General features: G+C 40.6%; 1 protein-coding gene across 2 annotated transcripts in view; it reads left to right on the top strand.

Annotated features, from left to right (window-relative positions):
• Positions 1-25,952, top strand: part of LOC117511786 (nucleolar protein 4-like) — a 418,634-nt gene that overhangs the window by 144,301 nt on the left and 248,381 nt on the right. The window lies entirely within an intron of this gene.

The following is a 25,952-nucleotide window of genomic DNA, read 5'->3' on the forward strand; positions in this document are numbered from 1 at the left end:
CTGACAGATGACGATTTGAAGGAGCTAATTGATGCTGCTAATTCTTCTAACGCACACACACAAAAACAAATCCACTCTGCTGTAAGCCGTCTGGAGGCATGAAGACCTGTTAGGATTAAAAATTCTAACATTTAAATTCTCTCTAAACATTTTAGTTATTGAAATTATTATTATTATAAGTAGTAGTTGTAAAAAAAAAATGCTTCAAAAGTGGACCTTTAATGTAGGGGTATTGTGTGTGTGTGTGTGGGGGGGGGGGGGGTGACGTCCCTGGCCCTGTCCCTGTCCTGCTCTATGCCCCGTTTCCAACTGAATTTGCCTCTGCTTTGGTGTTTGAGCAGGAAGAATGATAACTATTTATGCAGAAAACACAACCAGATTTACAGGTAAGAAGTTTTATGTCATGTCGTCCGGAAAGAGAGTTTAGTTGCATTTGGGTGGAAAAAACGTGTTAGTTGTTAACGTGTCGCAGATCAGCTGTTTTTAACGAGGATACACAGAGTGGCTCAGTTTTAAATAAAGGGGGGGAAAGCGTAAAATGTCTTTGTAAAGCTCAGTGCAGGTGTGCTGTTGTCACCGTGCTTGAGAGATGACAACTGTTTTTTCAGCTTGGAACTGCTACAGAAAACTGCAGATGAAAAGCTTGCAGCTCGCTGAAAGTGGGCAAAATGGGCAGTTGAGTTGAACTCCGACCTCCCCCGACCTCATCAAGTTAATGCTGCGATCGTGTTACTATTAACGTTTTACCAGCATCACTGGTTACAGCCAGTCATTTAATGAGTCGAAAGACAAAAAAGTCCTACATATGCCCCGTAGGCCCCCCACCCCTGCCACACACACACACACAGACACACACACACACACACACACACAAAACACAAAAAAGGTGGCAAAGAATACAGTGGAAACAAACAAGCAAAAAAAGTGGTTTTTTTTTTTTTTTTTACTTTTTTAATGTTTTAGATTATAATTGAATGTCATTCTTAAAATGGTTTAGATCTTAGAAGTTGACATTTATAATATATTTTCCCAGTCTGATAACATTTTTATAGAAATAGTCTGACTTGTTTATCATAGTACAAAAAGAGCACGTTTCCCATTTCTGTAGTTCACAGGTTAAGTGAAAGCAGTATTAGAATTATTCCAGCAAAAGCCTCTGTTTGAAAGAAATACTAATGAAATCTCATTTTAAGAGGAGGTGAAAGTTTAAAATTAACACTGAAACCAGTAAACGCTGTGCTGTTGATGTCAGAAACAATCTGCACTCCACTGAAACCACCGGATGTAAAATAATTACACTAGAAAACAAATTATTGACACTATATGAGAAGGGAAAAACAATTTTTGTTTTGCTCAATTCATTACTTTTGTTCTATTTAAAAAAACACACAACTTTCCGATTAAACCAATAAGCAGGGATTCATGTAAAAATGTCTTAGTTCCTGTTGCTCTGCCTGTTCACTGGTTTATGTCACACAGGAAACAATGATCCTTATTGACACAAACTGCCACGTGCAGCGTGCCCTGCAGCTTGGGCAGAATTACACTACACTTTCCTCTTCTGCCTATAGGTGGCAGGTTTGTCATGCAAATACTACATGAACAGGCACAACACACACACACACACACACACACACACACACACACACACACACACACACACACACACACACACACACACACACACACACACAGTGTGTAAGTGTGATTTGTGAGTAATTTCAGTGTAAAGGTCAGTGCGTAATGAAACAACATTTTTTTAATTAAATTCTCTTTTGATTTAATTTACATACAAACATGATGATTTTTTTTCCTTCAGGATTTATTCTGCAATTAAAGTGGTTGAAACCCAAAATAATTTTTTTTTGATTAACGAGTAAATCACTGCCACAGGCAATGACTTCTGTCTGTGTCTAGAAAAAATGCCATTCAAAAATTCTAAAGACCATTTTCTTGTGTTTGTTCGTGGCCTGAGGTGCTGATTTTGACCCCAGATTTGAGCAGATATTCTTGTATGAACAGTATTTGTCATCTGAACCAATGTTGTTGTTGTTTTTATGACCAATCTCGTACATTGTTGCATTTAGCTGTGCACAGAGTTGTTTATATTTACAACACAACAGTCTATTTTTCATTGAATAAAAATTGTTTCAAGAATATAAAATGCGGAAATAATGACAAATAATCCCATCTCGATGACTCAGAGGCTGAGGTGTCAGTTAGAAATATGTCGTTTTGTAAGCCTAAAGAGATTTAATTTACAGTGAATAAAACAGAGAAAAGTGTAAAAATCCTCACGTGTGAAAATGGAAGCAGACAGAGTTTGGTCTCATTGCTTGACGTGAATGATTAATCGGTTACCAAAATATGGATGTGACTAATTTTCAGTTGATTGATGGGCTGATTAATCAATTAATCATCTCAGCAGTAATGTATTAAGGTAAGCCGTTCCTAATCTGAGAGCACATCAGTGTCTTCATGTGAACGTGTGAAAATCATGAAGATTGATCATTTTATTTCAATGCTGTTGATTTAACATTTTAAAATTACTTAGAGTTGTTTGACCTTATGAAGTGTGTGTGTGTGTGTGTGTGTGTGTGGGTGTGTGTGTGTGTGTGTGTGTTTCAAGAGAACTTTGTACATTTTGTGTCTACAAATAAAATAAATAAATAAATAAATAAATAAATAAATAAAAGGAAACGTGTTCCAGATCTATAATTTCAAAAACATTCAGCTTGGGATGATGTTGTTAGTATGTTTATTAAAGGGGATATCTTGCTCCAGTCAGTGTTATCTTTTAAAAAAATGATATACCACATTATAAATCATTTCTTCCAACTCTAACTTCTGCAGGCACTGTTAAAGCTGATAACAGTAAATAAGTTGGAGTGTGTCTGAAAAATGCAGGACAAATTAATAGCCATTCTGACCCAGAATCAGGACGTAACATCTTGACTTGGAGCTGCCTGAAAGTGACTGTCTGTGTCCAGTTACAGTCCGCTTCATGACTTCTTCCAGCAGACTCGCCGACTCTTGTTAGCTTAGCTTAGTTTAATCCATGGTACACACACCGATATGGCTGGAAGCTGATCCACATCACGGCTCTCCTGTTAACAGCGATCGCTCTTGTCACTTGCCGTCACGTTCTCACCGACTCTCCGTGATCATAGAAACGGCTTCCTTTGTGAGACTCACTGGTATCTTGCACGTAGCAGCTTAGCTTAATATGGTGCGACACAATGGCACAAACCACATACATGGCCGGTTCCACGCTTTCGGGAGAGGAAATGCACTTTGTTAAAGTTCTCCTGGCCACACAAATGGAAAGGATAGAATCCCTGGTTCGATCCACTTTTAGAAGAACATTCTCATGCTGTGATCGGCTTCATTTCTGCCGTCTGTCCGAGAGCCACAGTATTATAATAATAATAATAATAATGCCACTTTTATCCTCAAAATCTTACCTTTAGGAAACTATCCACCCTGATGAACATCACAAGACACTTGTTCACCATTTCACCATATTCACCATCAAAGTTTCACAAAAAATACCGACTTTGATCTGCAAAAAAATCCAGTTTTCTCATTCTGTTCAGTAATGTCTCTGAGTGGGCTGTGCTTTCCTATGATGTCTTTGACAAGTGTGTTTTCTGACAGCTTTGTGTTTCTGTGTGTTTATCAGCAGGTGAAAGCAGGCTAAATTCCCCATGTTTATTACTTAATTTCTCAAGGCATATAAGGGTGATTCTTAGACTATGGGCACTTATGTCCTTTGATCATATTGTATGAAAAACAGAAAAAAGGGGGAAATTTCACACTTTTATAGTTATCTTTACAATGAAAGTGTGTTAAGAAATTTGTTCTAGTAGTCTATGATGACTTTTTCACCTTTTTTCCAGCATCATTATATGCAAATATTGCTGTTTTGTGCTTGTCCCACACCCAGACTTTTGATCTTCAATGATAAAAATGAATGGTAAAGAAACGTTTTTTTCTAATGTTTTAAAATATCTCTGAATAAAATATCAGTAAAATAATCAAAACATAATTGGGGTATTCAATGTCATACAACTGTTGTGATTTTTTTTTTTAAACAAAATGTAGTTGTCCCACACTATTGCCGTAATTTCCACCACAACACTGTAATGTCCCTTTAAAACAGTTTGCATGAAAGATTGTTTGGGTAGTTTCTATGGAGATAAACAGTGACATCAGAGCACATGTATATAGCGCCAAATCACAACAAACAGTTGCCCCAAGGCGCTTTATATTGTAAGTCAATGGTGTGGTGGAAATTACATTTACAAGGCCAGTAGTGCCCGTAGTTAAAGAATCACCCATAAATAAAACACAATACATCAATATTTTCATTATTCTTTGTTTATTTAAAATAGTCAGCTCATTTGACATTTCATTTACCAGTGATATGCAATTTAAAGTTGTGATATTGTGAAAATATCAGTTCCTCCAACTGTTTACAATTAAATATGATTTTGGTATTTGATTTTGAGAACGTGAACCTTTGTTTGCATTCTGAAAATGGAGATTGTGCAACATCTAGTGGCTTTAAAAAGTTATTCACAGCACCTTTAAAACCTCTTTCAAAGCAGCTGACGGCTTGGACTGAGCCATTCAGCAAAAATATAATCATGATTTCCCTCTACCCATATTGATCAGCTTTGTTATTTATCATGAAATAGTTTAAAGTGTATAATGACTGAAGCCTGAAGAGTTTTTATTTTAACTTTAGAAATTTATATTAGCAAAAATACAATAATAATGTAAATGTTTTACATTATTATTATGTGTAAAAAAAAAAAAAAGTCATTAAATATCTTCACCCCTGTCTCTGTGAGCAGTTGGGAAATCGACATGACGAGGAGAAACTCTCATTTATTTATGTGGAATGCACTTGATTGGCCAGTAAGAAGGGTATGTCACATGTGCAGTCCATCAGAAAGAGACCTTGGTGTGTATTTTAAGCAAAGGGAGAGTTACGTATCTTTTAAAAGTTCCACTGTGCTGACACTTGCTGCTCGCTGCGCACTCGGGTTTAATTTAGTCACAATGATCAGTCAAAAAATGTCTCGATTCCGATTGCACCAGTCAGCTTGGGACATCCCTAATTTTCAACTTAAAACACTTGGAGTGGCTATATAAAGTATGCGATAGGCTGTTAGATCTATCCATATTAAATAAAATTATAGATGACTTATGGAAATTGATATGAATTCGATCACAGTCTCAGTTCCACAACATTTAACTGCATAATGGTGACTATATTAATGTTTCACAAAACTAACAGGAGTTCTGTTACATACAGTGCATCCAGAAAGTTTTCACAGTGCTTCACTTTTATGTTACAGCCTATTCCAAAATAGATGAAATAAATTTTTTACCCTCAAACATTTACTCACACGTCATAATGACATCATGAAAAAGTTTTGTTTTTTTTTTTGCAAATTTATTAAAAATTAAAACCAAGAAATCACGTGTACATAAGTATTCATAAGTATCCTTTGCTCAATACTTTGTTGATGCACCTTGGCAGCAATTACAGCCTCAAGTCTTCTTGAATATGATGCCACAAGTTTGGTGCACCTATCTTTGGCCAGTTTTGTCCATTCCTCTTTGCAGCACCTCTCAAGCTCCATCAGGTTGGATGTGGAGTGTCGGTGCACAGACATTTTCAGATCTCTCCAGAGATGTTCAATCAGATTCAGGTCTGGACTTTGGCTGGGTCACTCAAGGACATTCACAGAGTTGTCCTGAAGACACTCCTTTGATATCTTTGCTGTGTGTTTAGGGTCATTGTCCTGATGAAAGATGAACTGTTGCCCCAGTCTGAGGTCAAGAGCGCTCTGGAGCAGGTTTTCATCCAGGATGTCTCTGGACATTGTTGCATTCATCTTTCCCTCAGTCCTGACTAGTCTCCCAGTTCCTGCTGCTGAAAACATCCCCACAGCATGATGCTGTCACCATCATGCTTCACTGTAGGGATGGTGCCTGGTTTTCTCCAGATATGACACCTGACATTCACACTAAAGAGTTCAATCTTTGTCTCCTCAGTCAGAGAATTTTGTTTCTCCTGGTTTGAGAGTCCTTCAGGTGCCTTTTGCCAAACTCCAGGCAGGCTGCTATGTGGATTTTACTAAGGAGTGGCTTCCGTCTGGCCACTCTACAGGCCTGATTGGTGTATTGATGGAGAGATGGTTGTCCTTCTGAAAGGTTCTCTTCTCTCCACAGAGGAATGCTGGAGCTCTGACAGAGTGACCATCAGGTTCTTGGTCACCTCCGTGACTACGGCCCTTCTCCCCTGATCGCTCAGTTTAGATGGGCGACCAGCTCTAGGAAGAGTCTTGTTGGATACATACTTCTTCAGTTTATGGATGATGGAGGCCACTGGGGGTTCATTTATTTATTTGTCTGTCTGTCTGTTAGGATTACATCAAAACTGCTGCACAGATTTGACAAAATTTTCACCACAGATAGATTTTAGGCCAAGGAAGACTCCATTAAATTTTTGGGGGGTGATCCGGCTCCAGATCTGGATTCTGGGTCAAGATTTCACTTTATATAGGCTTTGAAGGATTATGTCAAAACTACTTTACGGATTCTCACCAAATTTGCACCACAGATAGATATTCGGGCATGGAAGACGCCACTAAATTTTGGAGGTGATCAGGATTCGGATTGGCGGATGTTAAAATCTCAGATTGCTCTTGTTTTAAATGCAGTCCAGTTCAGAATATAAGATAAAAATTGTTTGTTACATGTTGACATGTGATTATTTTCCAAAAAGTCTAAAATGCATAATAATATAACAGTCTGATTTAATTCCTAAATCCAGAGTAGATTAAAAACTGTACATATTTAAAATCATCTCCTCCACCTTTTCCCGGTGGATGTGGGCGGAGGGCTGTGACGTACGTGCCTGGCCCCGCCCCCTGATGTCGGCAGTCTTGAGGTGCTGTTGCGCGCGTGCGCTCGCTGCCGCCTCGAGCCGCTCGATATGTTCACTTAAAATTAACAAACAACAAACTGGAGGCGGATAACAAACACACGAGTAACGGCAAAACAGGCGGGCTGCGGTCGACATTCATGTTTGCTGTCTGGATGAAGTGAAGGTAAGAAGGCGTTTTGCTTTTATTAATTTTTTTCCTCGCGTTGCTGAATGTGACAGATCAGCCTGCGGAGCCGCTGCACGCTGATTTTAACTCAACTGACAGCGTAATTAAATATTTTTTTTGTCGTTTTATTACGTCAGCACAATGCGTGTGTGTGTATGTGTATATATATATATATAATATATATATAATATAAAATTTCCTAATTGTAATGAAGCTGTTGAAGTGTTGCGTTGGACTGTCCGTGTAAAGCTGCGCTGGACGTCTGCGGTGCGTTGAAGTATAAACGCTTGTGCGCGTCCTGTCCTCTGCTCCTTTGTGCCGCTGGTCCGAGTCTGTGCGTGGTGTAACGCAGAGGTCAGTGCGCCTCTCTGACACACGCACATTGTTTCGTTTGTGGCCGCGTGTACGCGTGGGTGATGCGGAATGAGCCCGCGTGCTGTGGAACAATCAGTGACGCGTGCCAGGCGTGGACAGACTCAGTGGTCCATTGTTGTGTCTTTCAGAGCAGCAGATTGGACCAACTTTATTTGTAAACATCAGTTTATGGTGTTGATTAGTTTCTGTTATAAAAACTGAATCTCAGGCGTGAGAAAATATTTATTCTTTAAAAGAATCTTAAAAGTTGCACTGAAGTGAATGAATGAATCAGACAAATCATTCCTTCGTTCATTTTCAACTGTATATCCGGTCATGGTGGCAGCAGAGCAAAGCAGCTCATCCCACACTTCCCTACCCTCTGCCAAGCTCTTTTAACTTCTTCAGGGGGATCCCAAGGCATTCCCAAGCCTGCTGGGAAATATAACTCTCCAGCATCCTGGGTCTTCCCCAGGGCCTCCTCCCTGTTGAACGTGCCTGGAAAATCTGACAAATTCATTAGTATTTTTGGTTAATGTCAATATGTCAAATGCTCCCTTTATAAAACGGACTGGCTATACGCCCAACTGTTGGTTCAGTAAAGTAAATACGCGAGCATATACGCCCAACCACAACGGTTTCAACAACGGGGAAGGTCGGATATTATCTCGCCAGCTGTGGGAGGGTTCGCAGTCTGCGGAGGGGCTTGTGATTTAAAGCGGTGGCTCCTCGCACCCAGGGGAACTGTGTCAAACTAACACCTTCTTACAGGCAACAAGCAGCATTTTGTTCAAAAACTGTTTCATCGTCATTAACAGGCTTCTGTTCAAAATGCTTTTCGCAGTAATTAAAGACGGCGCCGTTAAATTGTCAAACATATGCCGCTTTTCACGCCGCAATAGAACCTTAAAAAAGTAGTGTAGAAAACATAGTTTAGATGCACAAAACGTGTCAAATACACAATCACGGTTGGGCGAATAAGGTAAGACATTATATTTATCTGCTCAACAGTTGGGCGTAGTAATTTTCAATGTATGACTTATCTGCCCAACCGTTGGGCGAATAGCCTTTACCTTATAAAATGCTGTCCCTGCACAGCAGGTGGATTTGTGGACTCGGAGTTGGACTGCAAATATCAGTTTCACCTGTGTGCTTCAGGCTGCCTTGGTGTCCTTGGCCACGGACAGTTAATCTGGTCCCACACTGTGTTGGTGAACCAGAAATATTCTGGAATTGGACCTGGACTATATCAGAATTCTGTCACTATGCAAGACTTCTGGAAGTGCACAAAGCATTGGACCAGAAGTGAGAATATTTTTCAGTTATCCAAACTTTTATTGCAGTTCAGAAAATTTTGACCCAAATCCAAACCCTAACCATGTAAGGTAAAATAATTTTTAACAGTTTGCCATGTTGGAATGAGGATCTAACCTGGGCCTGATTTCATAAAATGGTCTGATGTTGTTTAGTCACCTAAACTCAGTTGGTAAACTAATCTTTTGACGTAGTCATTGCACATAGTGCTTAGTCAGCTAAAATTTTATGTTAGGCAACTACAGCTTTTAGCCTGGGACCTTTCAGCAGGTTATCAGCACATGGTATTGACCGTGTGCTGAGTCGTGTAAGTCAGCACTTATCCTGCACATCGGGCAATTTATCCAGCGGGGACACTGTGATCTCCTCCCAAGCCCGTCTTTTGGCAGCTAGGGCTGATGTTCCTTTGGAACACTCAAGAGCAGCTCTACATCACTCCAAAAGGAGCACTTCCTCCGCTTTGGAGAATGTAGGGGCCTTTTTCCGGGAGTGCTTCTCCTCTTGTGTGGCGGATTCGGCCGTAGTTGTAGCAAACGACCACCGGAATTAAACAAAACTTGGAGGCTTTTCTTGGCAACAGTACTCGCGAGGCTGCTTATGCCCATGAAAATAATTGACTAACTTTAAACGGCTAATCTACAAGTTTATGCGTCTATGTGAAACGGACATTAGACTGCTAATGTTGGGTGACTAACTTTAGTCGACTATGTAAGTTTAGTAGACTAAAAGACTTGACTGCTTTATGAAACCAGGCCCAGAAGATTTTCAGCTGACAAGCAATTGTGCGCATACTTCATCTTATGTTGGTTATGGTTAGGGTTACATGAGAGTTAGGATTTAAATTTTCTGAAATAGTGCAGCAGATAAGAGAATATTTAGAGGGGAATCCTGCAAATGGTGATAAAAGCATCAAATTCGGCAGAAACACTCCTCAGACAGTCCTCTTTTGAAAAAAAAAAAACAATTGGCCACTTATTTTCAATTGGTGGTCAGGTAGGGATCAATTGAAGAATTACACAGAGGTCAAAATTAAAATATGCTCCAATCATATTGAAAAATATTCCACATTATTTGCCTGATCATAAAGATTCCAAAAAGGTATAGTTTGGACTTAGTTGAGTGAATATGGTCTTAAAAAGGAATAGTTTGCATCATGTATTATGCTTAGTTATCATGTTACAGTGTAGCATATGTCACATGTCATAGAATCCAATGAATGCTGACATTGTTTAACCTTTACTTTGCAAACCAATCAAGCAACACAGTCAGAACTATTCCATTTATTAATCCTATTAGCTCAACCAGTAATTTGCATCACTTTTTACCAAAATTGGAGCAACTTTAACTTTTGACCCCTGTACAAAATGACACTGACCTTTGTCACCATTCTTGCTGTTTTTAATCCCGTAACTCCGTAGAATTCAGTCACAGATAGTCCAAACTATACCTTTTTGGTATCTTTATGATCAGGCAAATAATGTGGAATATTTTTCAATATGATTGGAGCATCTTTTAATTTTGACCTCGGTGTAATTCTTCAATTGACCCTACCTGACCACCCATTGAAAAGTCAAGTGGCCAAGTGTTTTTTTCAAAAGAGGAGTGTCTAAAGAGTATTTCTGCCAAATTTGATGCTTTTATCACCATTTGCATGATTGTTTCAGTTATCTGCTGCACTAAATGCAAAAAAAAAGGTTGAAAAACTGAAATCTGAACAATACTTCTGCTTCTGGAATAACATTTTGTGCACTTCTACAAGTTTCGCACAGTAGTAGAATCCCAATATGGGCCAGGTCCAAATATGAATTATTGCAAATTTATATACTGCATGGAGCATGTAGATCAGGGTTCAGTTCCAGGTGTGTGTACTTCAAGCTGCCTGTCTCCGTATCCTTGGACATGCACTTTATGTGTATCATTCTGGTCCACTAGCTATAAAAGAGTCCTGGCCTTGTTTGGAGAAGAAACCTGTGATGGACTGGCATTCCATCCAGGGGAATCTAGACACTCACCTGCTTCACACTACGGTCTCTGGGGATGAGCACTGACCTAATGTGCCTCAGGTCCTGTATATCCATACTTTCTATCCAAATGCTGTTTTCTTTTCTATATTAAAATGGTCACATGTGTGTTGACAACCCTTGGTCTAATGGGTGTACACATGATCTAACAAAGTGACATGTGACTGACTGATCACAGTCGAAGGCGTGTCTTTGAATGTCAGTTGACTGTTTTTCAAAGTGCTCTGGTTACTGTCTAATTGTTGGGAGCTGTCAAATGCGCAGGGACGAGGAGCGGCAGTACCACTACTTGGGCTGAGCGATACTCCTCCAGATGTAAACGGGCTGCACCATGTATTTGTTCCTCACTGTTGCAAATTTGTTTAGGATATTTAGTTTGGGTAGCAATTACAACCCCTGGCAAAAATTATGGAATCACCGGCCTCGGAGGATGTTCATTCAGTGTTTAATTTTGTAGAAAAAAAGCAGATGACAGACATGACACAAAACTAAAGTAATTTCAAATGACAACTTTCTGGCTTTAAGAAACACTATAAGAAATCAAGAAAAAAAGATTGTGGCAGTCAGTAACGGTTACTTTTTAGACCAAGCAGAGGAAAAAAAATATGAATCAACTCAATTCTGAGGAAAAAATTATGGAATCACCCTGTAAATTTTCATCCGCAAAACTCACACCTGCATCATATCAGATCTGCTCGTTAGTCTGCATCTAAAAAGGAGTGATCACACCTTGGAGAGCTGTTGCACCAAGTGGACTGACATGAATCATGGCTCCAACACGAAAGATGTCAATTGAAACAAAGGAGAGGATTATCAAACTCTTAAAAGAGGGTAAATCATCACGCAATGTTGCAAAAGATGTTGGTTGTTCACAGTCAGCTGTGTCTAAACTCTGGACCAAATACAAACAACATGGGAAGGTTGTTAAAGGCAAACATACTGGTAGACCAAGGAAGACATCAAAGCGTCAAGACAGAAAACCTAAATCAATATGTCTCAAAAATCGAAAAATGCACAACAAAACAAATGAGGAACGAATGGGAGGAAACTGGAGTCAACGTCTGTGACCAAACTGAAAGAAACGGCCTAAAGGAAATGGGATTTACATACAGAAAAGCTAAACAAAAGCCATCATTAACACCTAAACAGAAAAAAAAAAACAAGGTTACAATGGGCTAAGGAAAAGCAATCGTGGACTGTGGATGACTGGATGAAAGTCATATTCAGTGATGAATCTCGAATCTGCATTGGGCAAGGTGATGATGCTGGAACTTTTGTTTGGTGCCGTTCCAATGAGATTTATAAAGATGACTGCCTGAAGAGAACATGTAAATTTCCACAGTCATTGATGATATGGGGCTGCATGTCAGGTAAAGGCACTGGGGAGATGGCTGTTTACGTTGATATTTTGGACAATTGAAAGGATGTTGGGGATGATATCATTTTTCAAGATGATAATGCATCTTACCATAGAGCAAAAACTGTGAAAACATTCCTTGCAAAAAGACACATAGGGTCAATGTCATGGCATAGGGTCAATGTCAACAAGCAGATCTGATTGATGCAGGTGTTAGTTTGGGGGATGAAAATTTACAGGGTGATTCCATAATTATTCCTCAGAATTGAGTGATTCCATATTTTTTTCCTCTGCTTGGTCTAAAAAAGTAACCGTTACTGTCACAATCTTTTTTTCTTGATTTCTTATAGTGTTTCTTAAAGCCAGAAAGTTGCCATTTGAAATGACTTTAGTTTTGTGTCATGTCTGTGATCTGCTTTTTTTTTCTACAAAATTAAACAACTGAATGAACATCATCCGAGGCCAGTGATTCCATAATTTTTGCCAGGGGTTGTACAATAACTAATGTGACAGTGCACCTGCTATCTGATTTGTGTGGGCTGGGCACCTTCCACTTTTTCCACCTTCTGTTTTTCCACACATGCACAGTGGCACAGCTGATTGCTCACAACATAATAATGATGATGATCATATAGAAGAAGCTGTTTCAATAATGGAGTTAGATGGGTCTCATGCTGCATTCAAAAGCAACTGGAAGCTCAACCTTTAAATCTCCAACTTGGGAAAAATAAAAGAAAACTCCAACAAAGGTTGCAATTCCTATTTAGAATCTTGGAAACGTTTCTCATCTCAGGCTTCTAGATTTAATGTGATTACTCAAATATTGTTGAACAATCATGGAAAAAAACTAGAAGGCACACAGACATTCAGGAACATATATTCCAGATCAAATTCAAAATAAAATCCCAATTTTCTAGGACATTATCCATCTGCTCATCAAATTTACCAACATGCTCTCACAACCTTTTGAGTTAAGCATTGCTATCTGCTAAACATTCTTCTGGATCTCGGTTCCAGAATATATTCTGTATCGCCTCCATTTGAATCATTTATTTACCAGAACATATCCACAGATTTCAATGAAATCCTTTTGATTACTTTTTGAGTTGTCCTGCTAACTGACAGACAAATGCCTGTGACGATGTTTCCTCCTTAGCTGAGATAATAGTCTCAAAAAACATGCTTCTGTGATGTTTTTGTTATTCCTGATTGAACAAGACATGAGCCATATACCTTTGCACTTTTTCTGCTCTTTTGTTTCTTCAGTTAAATGAACAAGATATCTGTGGAGGAATACTTTATATTTATTTTTCTTTTGTTCTGCCGTGCTTTTCTCTGAGAGCAACCAAGTTTTTCACACAACAGTAAGTCATCTGTGGTGGCGTGAACAGTGAGGCTTCAGTGAGAATGCGCTCATCGTAGTTGTTGTCCTGCACTTTGGTGCATGTGAGAGAAAAACACAGATGTGACAAAGTGAAGCACATATTTGAAAGTGACTCATAACTGTCGTTTTGTTTTTAAGCCGTATTATGAATTCATCAGTTTTATAGTGTTGCTGAGTGATCCTGCAGCTAACAACATTCTCATCCACAAAAATGAAGGTTTATTCTCCATTCTTTTTGATGAGTGTTCATAACATTTCTGTTGCCTGCCTACTTATTCACGAGGAGGTCAGAGGTCATGGTTCTGTGCAGAACAGCTGCCCTGGAGCTCAAACAAACTTGACACTCCGTGGAAAGGTACTTCAGCAGGATGATGCCTTCAAACAGAAGCTTGAGCTGTAGTTTATTATTATGGATTCATCTTCCAGATTTGCCTCCAGTATCAAATACATTGCACTCAGTCAGTGTGCGCTTCTGCTACAGCATCTTGTAGGAAAGTGGCATCTTGTACAATACAGGCCCTGAGGCCCGCTGGTGTTGGTGCTTTTCTCCGGATTCCGTGCCATGAAGTGGACGAGAGTCTGCGGCTCCCTGTGGATGGGAGGTTCAGCCGAGGCCGGTGTCACAGACCGAACGGTCTGCCCCTAAAAATCGGTCCGTTTTTTTGCATCAGCACGTGTCATTTTCGACCATAGCAGCACGTCTGAGACAGAGTCTCTTTACCCAAAGCAATCAAATGGATTAATGGGATTATTAACCATCAGATCATAAAGGTAAAACCTCTTAAATCATTCTAAAGTCATTTTAGGCAGAACCAAGGCCGTTTTAAGCAGAAACAAGGAAAAATTCCGTGACGCATCAAAATGAATTAATGACACGCAGTGAACGCATCAGCTAGCACCTCGTTTAGGCGCGGCGCTCTGATGGCTTCTGGCACATTTTATAATGAAATAATGCTGAATTTATGTGGAAATGATTGTTGTACAATAATATGATATGAATATGGGTGTTCTAATTCTTAAATATACTCAACAAAAATATAAACGCAACACTTTTGGTTTTGCTCCCATTTTGTATGAGATGAACTCAAAGATCTAAAACTTTTTCCACATACACAATATCACCATTTCCCTCAAATATTGTTCACAAACCAGTCTAATATGTGATAGTGAGCACTTCTCCTTTGCTGAGATAATCCATCCCACCTCACAGGTGTGTCATATCAGGATGCTGAATAGACACCACGATGAGTGCACAGGTGTGCCTTAGACTGCCCACAATACAAGGCCACTCTGAAAGGTGCAGTTTTGTTTTATTGGGGGGGATACCAGTCAGTATCTGGTGTGACCACCATTTGCCTCATGCAGTGCAACACATCTCCATCGAATCATCCATGAAGAGACACCTCTCCAACGTGCCAAACGCCAGCGAATGTGAGCATTTGCCCACTCAAGTCGGTTATGACGACGAACTGGAGTCAGGTCAAGACCCCGATGAGGACGATGAGCATGCAGATGAGCTTCCCTGAGACGGTTTCTGACAGTTTGTGCAAAATTCTCGGTTATGCAAACCGATTGTTTCAGCAGCTGTCCGAGTGGCTGGTCTCAGACGATCTTGGAGGTGAACATGCTGGATGTGGAGGTCCTGGGCTGGTGTGGTTACACGTGGTCTGCGGTTGTGAGGCTGGTTGGATGTACTGCCAAATTCTCTGAAACGCCTTTGGAGACGGCTTATGGTAGAGAATGAACATTCAATACACGAGCAACAGCTCTGGTTGACATTCCTGCTGTCAGCATGCCAATTGCACGCTCCCTCAAATCTTGCGACATCTGTGGCATTGTGCTGTGTGATAAAACTGCACCTTTCAGAGTGGCTTTTATTGTGGGCAGTCTAAGGCACACCTGTGCACTAATCAGCATCTTGGTATGGCACAGGTGTGAGGTGGGATGGATTATCTCAGCAAAGGAGAAGTGCTCACTATCACAGATTTAGACTGGTTTGTGAACAATTTTGAGGGAAATGGTGATATTGTGTATGTGGAAAAAGTTTTAGATCTTTGAGTTCATCTCATACAAAATGGGAGCAAAACCAAAAGTGTTGCGTTTATATTTTTGTTGAGTGTATTTTGCACAATGATTGTTATCTAAGCAGCCAAGTGCTTGTTGGCCTACTAAGCGTTTGTGGTTTTGGAGATGCTTCATGTATTCGTAGCCCAGCTCCTTATCCCACTGAGTTACCTGCTCTATATTATACTACTGGATTAAAAAAAAAAATAAAACCCTGTCATTATTGTTGGGCGTTTTGGCCCTCACTTTGAATGCTGATGTTACAGTTATTCATTTGAAGTGTCAGATTATTGTATAGTTTATATTGATGCTCAGAAACGTTGCGTCTTTATGTGGATATTTTTTCTCTGTGGTGACTTGAAGTGTGCTTCCTTTAACAAACATAACAAGACTGATGCTGAGACATGGAGTAAAGCTGCTATTATTAGAATAATTCTCATGAATTTTTGTTGATTTATTTTGCTGTCCTCAGCCAGTGGATGCATAAACTTTTATGTTTTGAGGCCAACTGTAAAATGACACACTATCCATCCATCCATTTTCTGTATTCACTTATTCTATTTAAGGGTCATGGGGGAGCCAGAGCCTATCTCAGGGGTCACTGGGTGCGAGGTGGGGTACAATGTGGACAGGCCCCCAGTCCATCGCAGGGCCACGAGACAAACACATTCACATTCTCACTAACTCTTACAGTCAATTTAGAGTCACCAGTTCACCAACCTGCGTGTCTTTGGAAGTGGGAGGAAGCTGGAGCACCTGGAGGGAACCCACGCAAACACGGGGAGAACATGCAATCTCAACACAGAAAGGTCCAGGCAGGTCTCCTGTACACTCAAAATTGCATGCACTTTATAGTCTACTTTTTATTATTGGCATTTATTGTTTTATAATTAGAATTTTTGTTTAGTGCTTTGATTCTTGGAAAGTCCAGTAATAATAATTTTTAAAGATTTTGTTAATTTTTTCAGTATATAAGTCACACTAGAATATAAGTCATAGGATCTGCCAAACTATTTAATAAAACACCAACAACAAAACCTACGACTTGCGGTGCATCCAGAAAGTATTCACGGCGCTTCAGTTTTTTCTCACATTTTATGTTACAGCCTTATTCCAAAATGGAGTAAATTAATTTTTTTCCCCTCAAAATTCTACTTACAACACCCCATAAAGATAACATGAAAAAAGTTTTGTAAATTTTGCATATTTAATAAAATAAAAAACTAAGACATCACTTGTACATAAATATTCACACCCTTTGCTCATACTTTGTTGATGCATCTTTGGCAGCAATTCAATCAATCAATCAACTTTTTTCTTGTATAGCGCCAAATCACAACAAACAGTTGCCCCAAGGCGCTCCACATTGCAAGGCAAGGCCATACAATAATTATGAAACACAGTCTACGTCTAAAGCAACATAACCAAGGGATGGTCCAGGGTCACCCGATCCAGCCCTAACTATAAGCCTTAGCGAAAAGGAAAGTTTTAAGCCTAATCTTAAAAGTAGAGAGGGTATCTGTCTCCCTGATCTGAATTGGGAGCTGGTTCCACAGGAGAGGAGCCTGAAAGCTGAAGGCTCTGCCTCCCATTCTACTCTTACAAACCCTAGGAACTACAAGTAAGCCCGCAGTCTGAGAGCGAAGCGCTCTAATGGGTAATATGGTACTATGAGGTCCCTAAGATAAGATGGGACCTGATTATTCAAACCTTATAAGTAAGAAGAAGAATTTTAAATTCTATTCTAGCATTAACAGGAAGCCAATGAAGGGAGGCCAACACGGGTGAGATATGCTCTCTCCTGCTAGCCCCGTCAGTACTCTAGCTGCAGCATTCTGAACCAACTGAAGGCTTTTTAGGGAACTTTTAGGACAACCTGATAATAATGAATTACAATAGTCCAGCCTAGAGGAAACAAATGCATGAATTAGTTTTTCAGCATCACTCTGAGACAAGACCTTTCTGATTTTAGAGATATTGCGTAAATGCAAAAAGGCAGTCCTACATATTTGTTTAATATGCGCTTTGAATGACATATCCTGATCAAAAATAACTCCAAGATTTCTCACAGTATTACTAGAGATCAGGGAAATGCCATCCAGAGTAACGATCTGGTTAGACACCATGCTTCTAAGATTTTGGGGCCAAGTACAATAACTTCAGTTTTATCTGAGTTAAAAGCAGGAAATTAGAGGTCATCCATGTCTTTATGTCTGTAAGACAATCCTGCAGTTTAGCTAATGGTGCGTATCCTCTGGCTTCATGGATAGATAAAGCTGGGTATCATCTGCGTAACAATGAAAATTTAAGCAATACCGTCTAATAATACTGCCCAAGGGAAGCATGTATAAAGTGAATAAAATTGGTCCTAGCACAGAACCTTGTGGAACTCCATAATTAACTTTAGTCTGTGAAGAAGATTCCCCATTTACATGAACAAACTGTATCTATTAGACAAATATGATTCAAACCACCGCAGCGCATGCCTTAATACCGATGACATGCTCTAATCTCTGTAATTAAAATTTTATGGTCCACAGTATCAAAGCAGCACTGAGGTCCAACAGAACAAGCACAGAGATAAGTCCACTGTCCCGAGCCATAAGAAGATCATTTAACCTTCATAATGCTGTTTCTGTACTATGATGAATTCTAAACCTGACTGAAACTCTTCAAATAGACCATTCCTCTGCAGGTGATCAGTTTAGCTGTTTTACAACTACCCTCTCAGAATCTTGTTAGAGAAAAGGAAGGTTGGAGATTGGCTATATAGCTAAGATAGCTGGTCAAGTGATGGCTTTTTAAGTAATGGTTTAATTACTGCCACCTTAAAGGCCTGTGTACATAACAACTAACAAAGATAGATTGATCATATTTAAGATTGAAGCATTAACTATGGTAGGACCTTCCTGAGCAGCCTGGCAGGAATGGGGTCTAATAAGCATGTTGCTGGTTTTGGATGAAGTAACTAATGAAAATAACTCAGACAGAACAACGGAGAGAAAAGTCTAACCAATACCGGCATCACTGAAAGCAGCCAAAGATACGATACATCTTTGGGATGGTTATGAGTAATTTTTTCTCTAATAGTCAAAATTTTGTTAGCAAAGAAAGTCATGAAGTCATTACAGTTAAGTTATGGAATACTCAGCTCAATAGAGCTCTGACTCTTTGTCAGCCTGGCTACAGTGCTGAAAAGAAACCTGGGGTTGTTTTATTTTCTTCAATTAGTGATGAGTAGAAAGATGTCCTAGCTTCACGAAGGGCTTTCTATAGAGCAACAAACTCTTTTTCAGGCTAAGTGAAGATCTGTCTAATTAGGTGAGACGCCATTTCTCTCCAACTTACGGGTTATCTGCTTTAAGCTCGAGTTTGTGAGTTATACCACGGAGTCAGACACTTCTGATTTAAAGCTCGCTTTTTCAGAGGAGCTACAGCATCCAAAGGTGTCTTCAATGAGGATGGAAAACTATTGACAAGATACTCTAACTCCCTTACAGAGTTTAGGTAGCTACTCTGCTCTGTGTTGGTATATGACATGTAGAGAACATAAAGAGGAATCATACCTTAAACCTAGTTACAGCGCTTTCTGAAAGACTTCTAGTGTAATGAAAACTTATTCCCCACTGCAGGGTAGTCCATCAGCGGTAAATGTAAATGTTATTAAAAATGATCAGACAAAAGGGAGTTTTCAGGGAATACTGTTAAGTCTTCTATTTCCATACCATAAGTCAGAACAAGATCTAAAATATGATTAAAGTGGTGGGTGGACTCATTTACTTTTTGAGCAAAGCCGATAGAGTCTAATAATAGATTAAATGCAGTGTTGAGGCTGTCATTCTCAGCATCTGTGTGGATGTTAAAATCGCCCACTATAATTATCTTATCTGAGCTAAGCACTAAGTCAGACAAAAGGTCTGAAAATTCACAGAGAAACTCACAGTAACGACCAGGTGGACGATAGATAATAACAAATAAAACTGGTTTTGGGACTTCCAATTTGGATGGACAAGACTAAGAGACAGCTTTCCAAATGAATTAAAGCTCTGTCTAGGTTTTTGATTAATTAATAAGCTGGAATGGAAGATTGCTGCTAATCCCCGCCCCGGCCCGTGCTACGAGCATTCTGACAGTTAGTGTGACTCGGGGGTGTTGACTCATTTAAACTAACATATTCATCCTGCTGTAACCAAGTTTCTGTTAGGCAGAATAAATCAATACGTTGATCAATTATTATATCATTTACCACAGGGACTTTAGAAGAAAGAGACCTAATGTTTAATAGACCACATTTAACTGTTTTAGTCTGTGGTGCAATGAAGGTGCTATATTATTTTTTCTTTGTGAATTTTATGCTTAAATAGATTTTTGCTAGTTATTGGTGGTCTGGGAGCAGGCACCGTCTCTACGGGGATGGGGTAATAGGGGGATGGCAGGGGGAGAGACGTGCAGAGAGGTGTATAAGACCACAGCTCTGCCTCCTGGTCCCAACGCTAGACAGTCACAGTTTGGAGGATCCCAAAAAATTGGCCCAGATTTCTAGAAATGAGAGCTGCTGCCCTCTAAAGTGGGATGGATGCCGTCTCTCCTAACAAGACCAGGTTTTACCCAGAAGCTTTGCCAATTATCAATGAAGCCCACCTCATTTTTTGGACACCACTCAAGACAAGCCAGCAATCAAGGAGAACATGCGGCTAAACATGTCACTCCCGGTCTGATTGGGAGGGGCCCCAAGCGAAAACAACAGAGTCCGACATTGTTTTGCAAAGTAACCACCCGATTCAATGTTAATTTTAGTGACCTCCGATTGGCGTAACCGAGTGTCATTACTGCCGACGTGAACTTACATCTTACCAAATTTCCGCTTAGCCTAGCCAGCAATTTCAAATGTCTTCGATGTCGCCTGCTCTGGCCCCCGGAAAGACAATTGACAATGGTTGCTGGTGGTCGCTAACTTCACATTCTCAAAAACAGAGTCGCCAATAACCAGAGTTTGATCCTCGGCGAGTGTATCGTCGAGTGGGGAAAAACGGTTAGAGATGTGAACGGGTTGACGGTGTACAGGGGCTTCTGTTTAGGGCTACGCTTCCTACCTCACAGTCCACCCAGTCAGCCTGCCTTCCCGACTGCCGGGGTCTGCCAGGGGGGAACTAACGGCGCTAAGCTACCTTGGTCCGCACCGACTAACAGGGGCCTGGCTAGCTGTAGAATTTTCCACGGTGCGGAGCCGAGCCTCCAATTCGCCCAGCCTGGCCTCCAAAGCTACGAATAAGCTGCCATTATTACAAGTACCGTTACTGCTAAAGAGGGCCGAGGAATATAACTAAACATTTCACACCCAGAGCAGAAAAGTACGGGGGAGAGACAGGAGAAGCCGCCATGCTAAAACGGCTAAGAGCTAGTAGCTACGCTAAGCTAGCGGATTCCCAAACAGGGAATCCGACACTAGACAGGCTGTGGAGCAGCACAGGTAACGCACAAACAACAGTGCTAAAATAAAATAAAATCCACTAGACAGGCTGTGGAGCAGCACAGGTAACGCACAACAACAGTGCTAAAAAATAAATAAAATAAAAATAAAAATCCACTGGACAGGCTGTGGAGCAGCAGGCAACGCACGACAACAGTGCTAAAACAAAATAAAAATCCACTAGACAGCTGTGGAGCAGCACAGGTAACGCACGACAACAGTGCTAAAATAAAATAAAAATCCACTAGACAGGCTGTGGAGCAGCACAGGTAACGCACAACAACAGTGCTAAAAAATAAATAAAATAAAAATAAAAACCACTAGACAGCTGTGGAGCAGCACAGGTAACGCACAACAACAGTGCAAAAAAAAAAATAAAATAAAAATAAAAATCCACTAGACAGGCTGTGGAGCAGCACAGGTAACGCACAACAACAGTGCTAAAAAATAAAATAAAAATAAAAATCCACTGGACAGGCGGGAGCAGCACAGGCAACGCACGACAACAGTGCTAAAACAAAATAAAAATCCACTAGACAGGCTGTGGGCAGCACAGGTAACGCACGACAACAGTGCTAAAACAAAATAAAAATCCACTAGACAGGCTGTGGAGCAGCACAGGTAACGCACAACAACAGTGCTAAAACAAATAAAAATCCACTAGACAGGCTGTGGAGCAGCACAGGTAACGCACAACAACAGTGCAAACAAAATAAAATCCACTAGACAGGCTGTGGAGCAGCACAGGTAACGCACAACAACAGTGCTAAAACAAATAAAATCCACTAGCCAGGCTGTGGAGCAGCACAGGTAACGCAAAAACAGTGCTAAAACAAAATAAAAATCCACTAGACAGGCTGTGGAGCAGCACAGGTAACGCACAACAACAGTGCTAAAACAAAATAAAAATCCACTAGACAGGCTGTGGAGCAGCACAGGTAACGCACAACAACAGTGCTAAAACAAATAAAAATCCACTAGACAGGCTGTGGAGCAGCACAGGTAACGCACAACAACAGTGCTAAAACAAATAAAAATCCACTAGACAGGCTGTGGAGCAGCACAGGCAACGCACAACACAGTGCTAAAACAAAAAAAAATCCACTAGACAGGCTGGGAGCAGCACAGGCAACGCACAACAACAGTGCTAAAACAAATAATTCATCTGGCTACACAGAATTGTGAAAAGACGTGGACATCAGCACTTTTTCGGCGCATTGAAACAGACGTGCGGAGGAATTCTGCGCGTTGCGGCGGTGCCGCATGACGCAAAGCAATGCCGTGATGAAGCCTCACAGGACATGTTTGGCATGTCCAGGCACATCCACAATTTCTCGGATAATCACTCATGGTAAAACCACCGACAGCTGTCTGAACGCCATCTCAAAGCCGTCCTGTGAGATCAAAACGGAGGTGGTTTTGTCTCGCTCCAGTAGCGAATCCATCGTGACGTGCGAAGCCTCCGCTTGGCTTTCCATGACAAAATCTCTTGTTAAAAGTGAAATCTGCCGGAAAATGGTTGATGTCCAGCTCTTGTGATAACCGGAGAATTGCACACGATGGTCACGGATCCATACAGCCATCCGTTTAGAAATGAAATGGTCGCTCAGCCTGTCGATGCGGCTTCGGAGCGCGGCGCTCTGGGCCATCCTTAAAGCGACAGTAACACTCCGTAATCTCTTTGAAGCCCATAAAATTTTCACCAAAAACCATCTGAATTTCTCCAATGGTGTCCATTTTGATGTCCCTCACAGTTTCTGAAAAAATTTTGATCAAGCAAAGCGGCAGTCTCTGAGCCATTCCTAAACAATGAAAAAAATGACGAGAGGGGTGGACCACTCCTCACTCAAAGCCTGCTCACAGGCGAATGACGCAACCGACAGTGAAAAAACTCACGCATGCGCACGAAGGTTCAAGCTTGGCTGACGCAATCACACGTGATTCAAATCCATATGGTTTTTGAAAAAATAATAAGGTTGGATACTTTTCTAATAGACCTCATGTGTGTGTGTGTGTATATTATATATATATATATATATATATATATATATATATACACACTCAACAAAAATATAAACGCAACACTTTTGGTTTTGCTCCCATTTTGTAGGAGATGAACTCAAAGATCTAAAACTTTTCCCCACATACACAATATCACCATTTCCCTCAAATATTGTTCACAAACCAGTCTAAATCTGTGATAGTGAGCACTTCTCCTTTGCTGAGATAATCCATCCCACCTCACAGGTGTGCCATATCAAGATGCTGATTAGACACCATGATTAGTGCACAGGTGTGCCTTAGACTGTCCACAATAAAAGGCCACTCTGAAAGGTGCAGTTTTGTTTTATTGGGGGGGATACCAGTCAGTATCTGGTGTGACCACCATTTGCCTCATGCAGTGCAACACATCTCCTTCGCATAGAGTTGATCAGGTTGTCAATTGTGGCCTGTGGAATTTTGGTCCACTCCTCTTCAATGGCTGTGCGAAGTTGCTGGATATTGGCAGGAACTGATACACGCTGTCGTATACGCCGGTCCAGAGCATCCCAAACATGCTCAATGGGTGACATGTCCGGTGAGTATGCCGGCCATGCAAGAACTGGGACATTTTCAGCTTCCAAGAATTGTGTACAGATCCTTGCAACATGGGGCCGTGCATTATCCTGCTGCAACATGAGGTGATGTTCTTGGATGTTGGCACAACAATGGGCCTCAGGATCTCGTCACGGTATCTCTGTGCATTCAAAATGCCATCAATAAAATGCACCTGTGTTCTTCGTCCATAACAGACGCCTGCCCATACCACAACCCCACCACACCATGGGCCACTCGATCCACAACATTGACATCAGAAAAACCGCTCACCCACACGACGCCACACACGCTGTCTGCCATCTGCCCTGGACAGTGTGAAACGGGATCATCCGTGAAGAGAACCCTTCTCCAACGTGCCAAACGCCAGTGACTGTGAGCATTTGCCACTCAAGTCCGTTACGACGACGAACTGGAGTCAGGTCGAGACCCCGATGAGGATGACAAGCATGCAGATGAGCTTCCCTGAGACGGTTCTGACAGTTTGTGCAAGTACATTCTTTGGTTATGTAAACCGATTGTTTCAGCAGCTGTCCGAGTGGCTGGTCTCAGACGATCTTGGAGGGAACATTGCTGGATGTGGAGGGTCCTGGCTGTGTTGGTTACACGTGGTCTGCGGTTGTGAGGCTGGTTGGATGTACTGCCAAATTCCTCTGAAACGCCTTTGGAGATGGCTTATGGTAGAGACATGAACATTCAATACACGAGCAACAGCTCTGGTTGACATTCCTGCTGTCAGCATGCCAATTGCACGCTCCCTCAAATCTTGCGACATCTGTGGCATTGTGCTGTGTGATAAAACTGCACCTTTCAGAGTGGCCTTTTAATGAGGGCAGTCTAAGGCACACCTGTGCACTAATCATGGTGTCTAATCAGCATCTTGGTATGGCACACCTGCAGAGGTGGGATGGATTATCTCAGCAAAGGAGAAGTGCTCACTATCACAGATTTAGACTGGTTTGTGAACAATATTTGAGGGAAATGGTGATATTGTGTATGTGGAAAAAGTTTTAGATCTTTGAGTTCATCTCATACAAAATGGGAGCAAAACCAAAAGTGTTGCGTTTATATTTTTGTTGAGTGTGTATATACACAACCCCAATTCCAGTGTAGTTGGGACGTTGTGTAAAATGTAAATAAAGTCAGAATACAATGATTTGCAAATCCTCTTCCACGAATACACCACAAAGACAAGATATTTAATGTTCAAACTGATAGACTTTTTTTGTTTTTGTGCAAATATTTGCTCATTTTGAAATGGATGCCTGCAACATGTTTTAAAAATGCTGGGAGGTTGGTAGTTCAACAGTTGTAACAAGTAAAAAAAAAAAAATAGAACAACTGAAAATTCAAGAGATGTGTTGCATTAACTTCCAATATTTAAGTTCTAATAACTTATTTGAATATATTGTACTTAAAAAATTTGACACAATCTGTTACTTGAATTTTTAGTTCTGCCTCCTTGTCTGGTTTACATTGAACTGTGGCATTTATTAGAACTGAGCTCTGGATGAAGGCTGCTCTCCTGGAACCTGTAACTGGAGTCTTGACTGACAGCGATAAACCATGTCAGGTCCATTTTAGGTCATTACTTCAAAATTTTCTCAACGAATGTTGACCTTTATCACATCTGTACTTTTCACTATCAGCAGTGTTATTCCAGTGTATATACTCCAGTAAAGAGGAATACCATGGCAACAGTGATGAAAAAAAAAATCACCTGGATGTCACATAGTCAGTATATGAACAAAGAGACTATAGACTTTGACGGTGCTGGTTTCCCCGATGGAGTTTATTGTGACTTCCTTTCGGCAACGTTCATCCTTGACTCAAAGAACATAAGCAAACCACATGGCAAATGTCAGCTCTTCCCAGTTTCTGCGTGATCAAAGGTATACACATGCACTCACGCATGCACATACATATGCACGCACACAGAGGCGGAATTGGCAATTATAATATTGATTTTAAAATCATGATTTACCTAAAGAGTGATTTGTACTCCTCACTGGAATTGCCTCTGTCTGTCAAATTATTCTATAGAAACTCATGTTTCGGTGCCCACAAGTATCTGTTACCTGCATGTACACATCACATGTACATATCAGCGTCATAGGCGTTGGACCTCAGCCGAGTATTGGCCTAATTGAGATTGACAGCATCAATTGTTTAACATTTGACAAAGGAGTTCTTCTTTCTCTTGTATGTGATTCTGTATGTCATAGTTTTTTTATTTTATTTTTTTACATCTGGCTAAGAATGT

This window comes from Thalassophryne amazonica, chromosome 6 (genome assembly GCF_902500255.1).
Source record: "Thalassophryne amazonica chromosome 6, fThaAma1.1, whole genome shotgun sequence".
Classification (NCBI taxonomy): Eukaryota; Metazoa; Chordata; class Actinopteri; order Batrachoidiformes; family Batrachoididae; genus Thalassophryne; species Thalassophryne amazonica.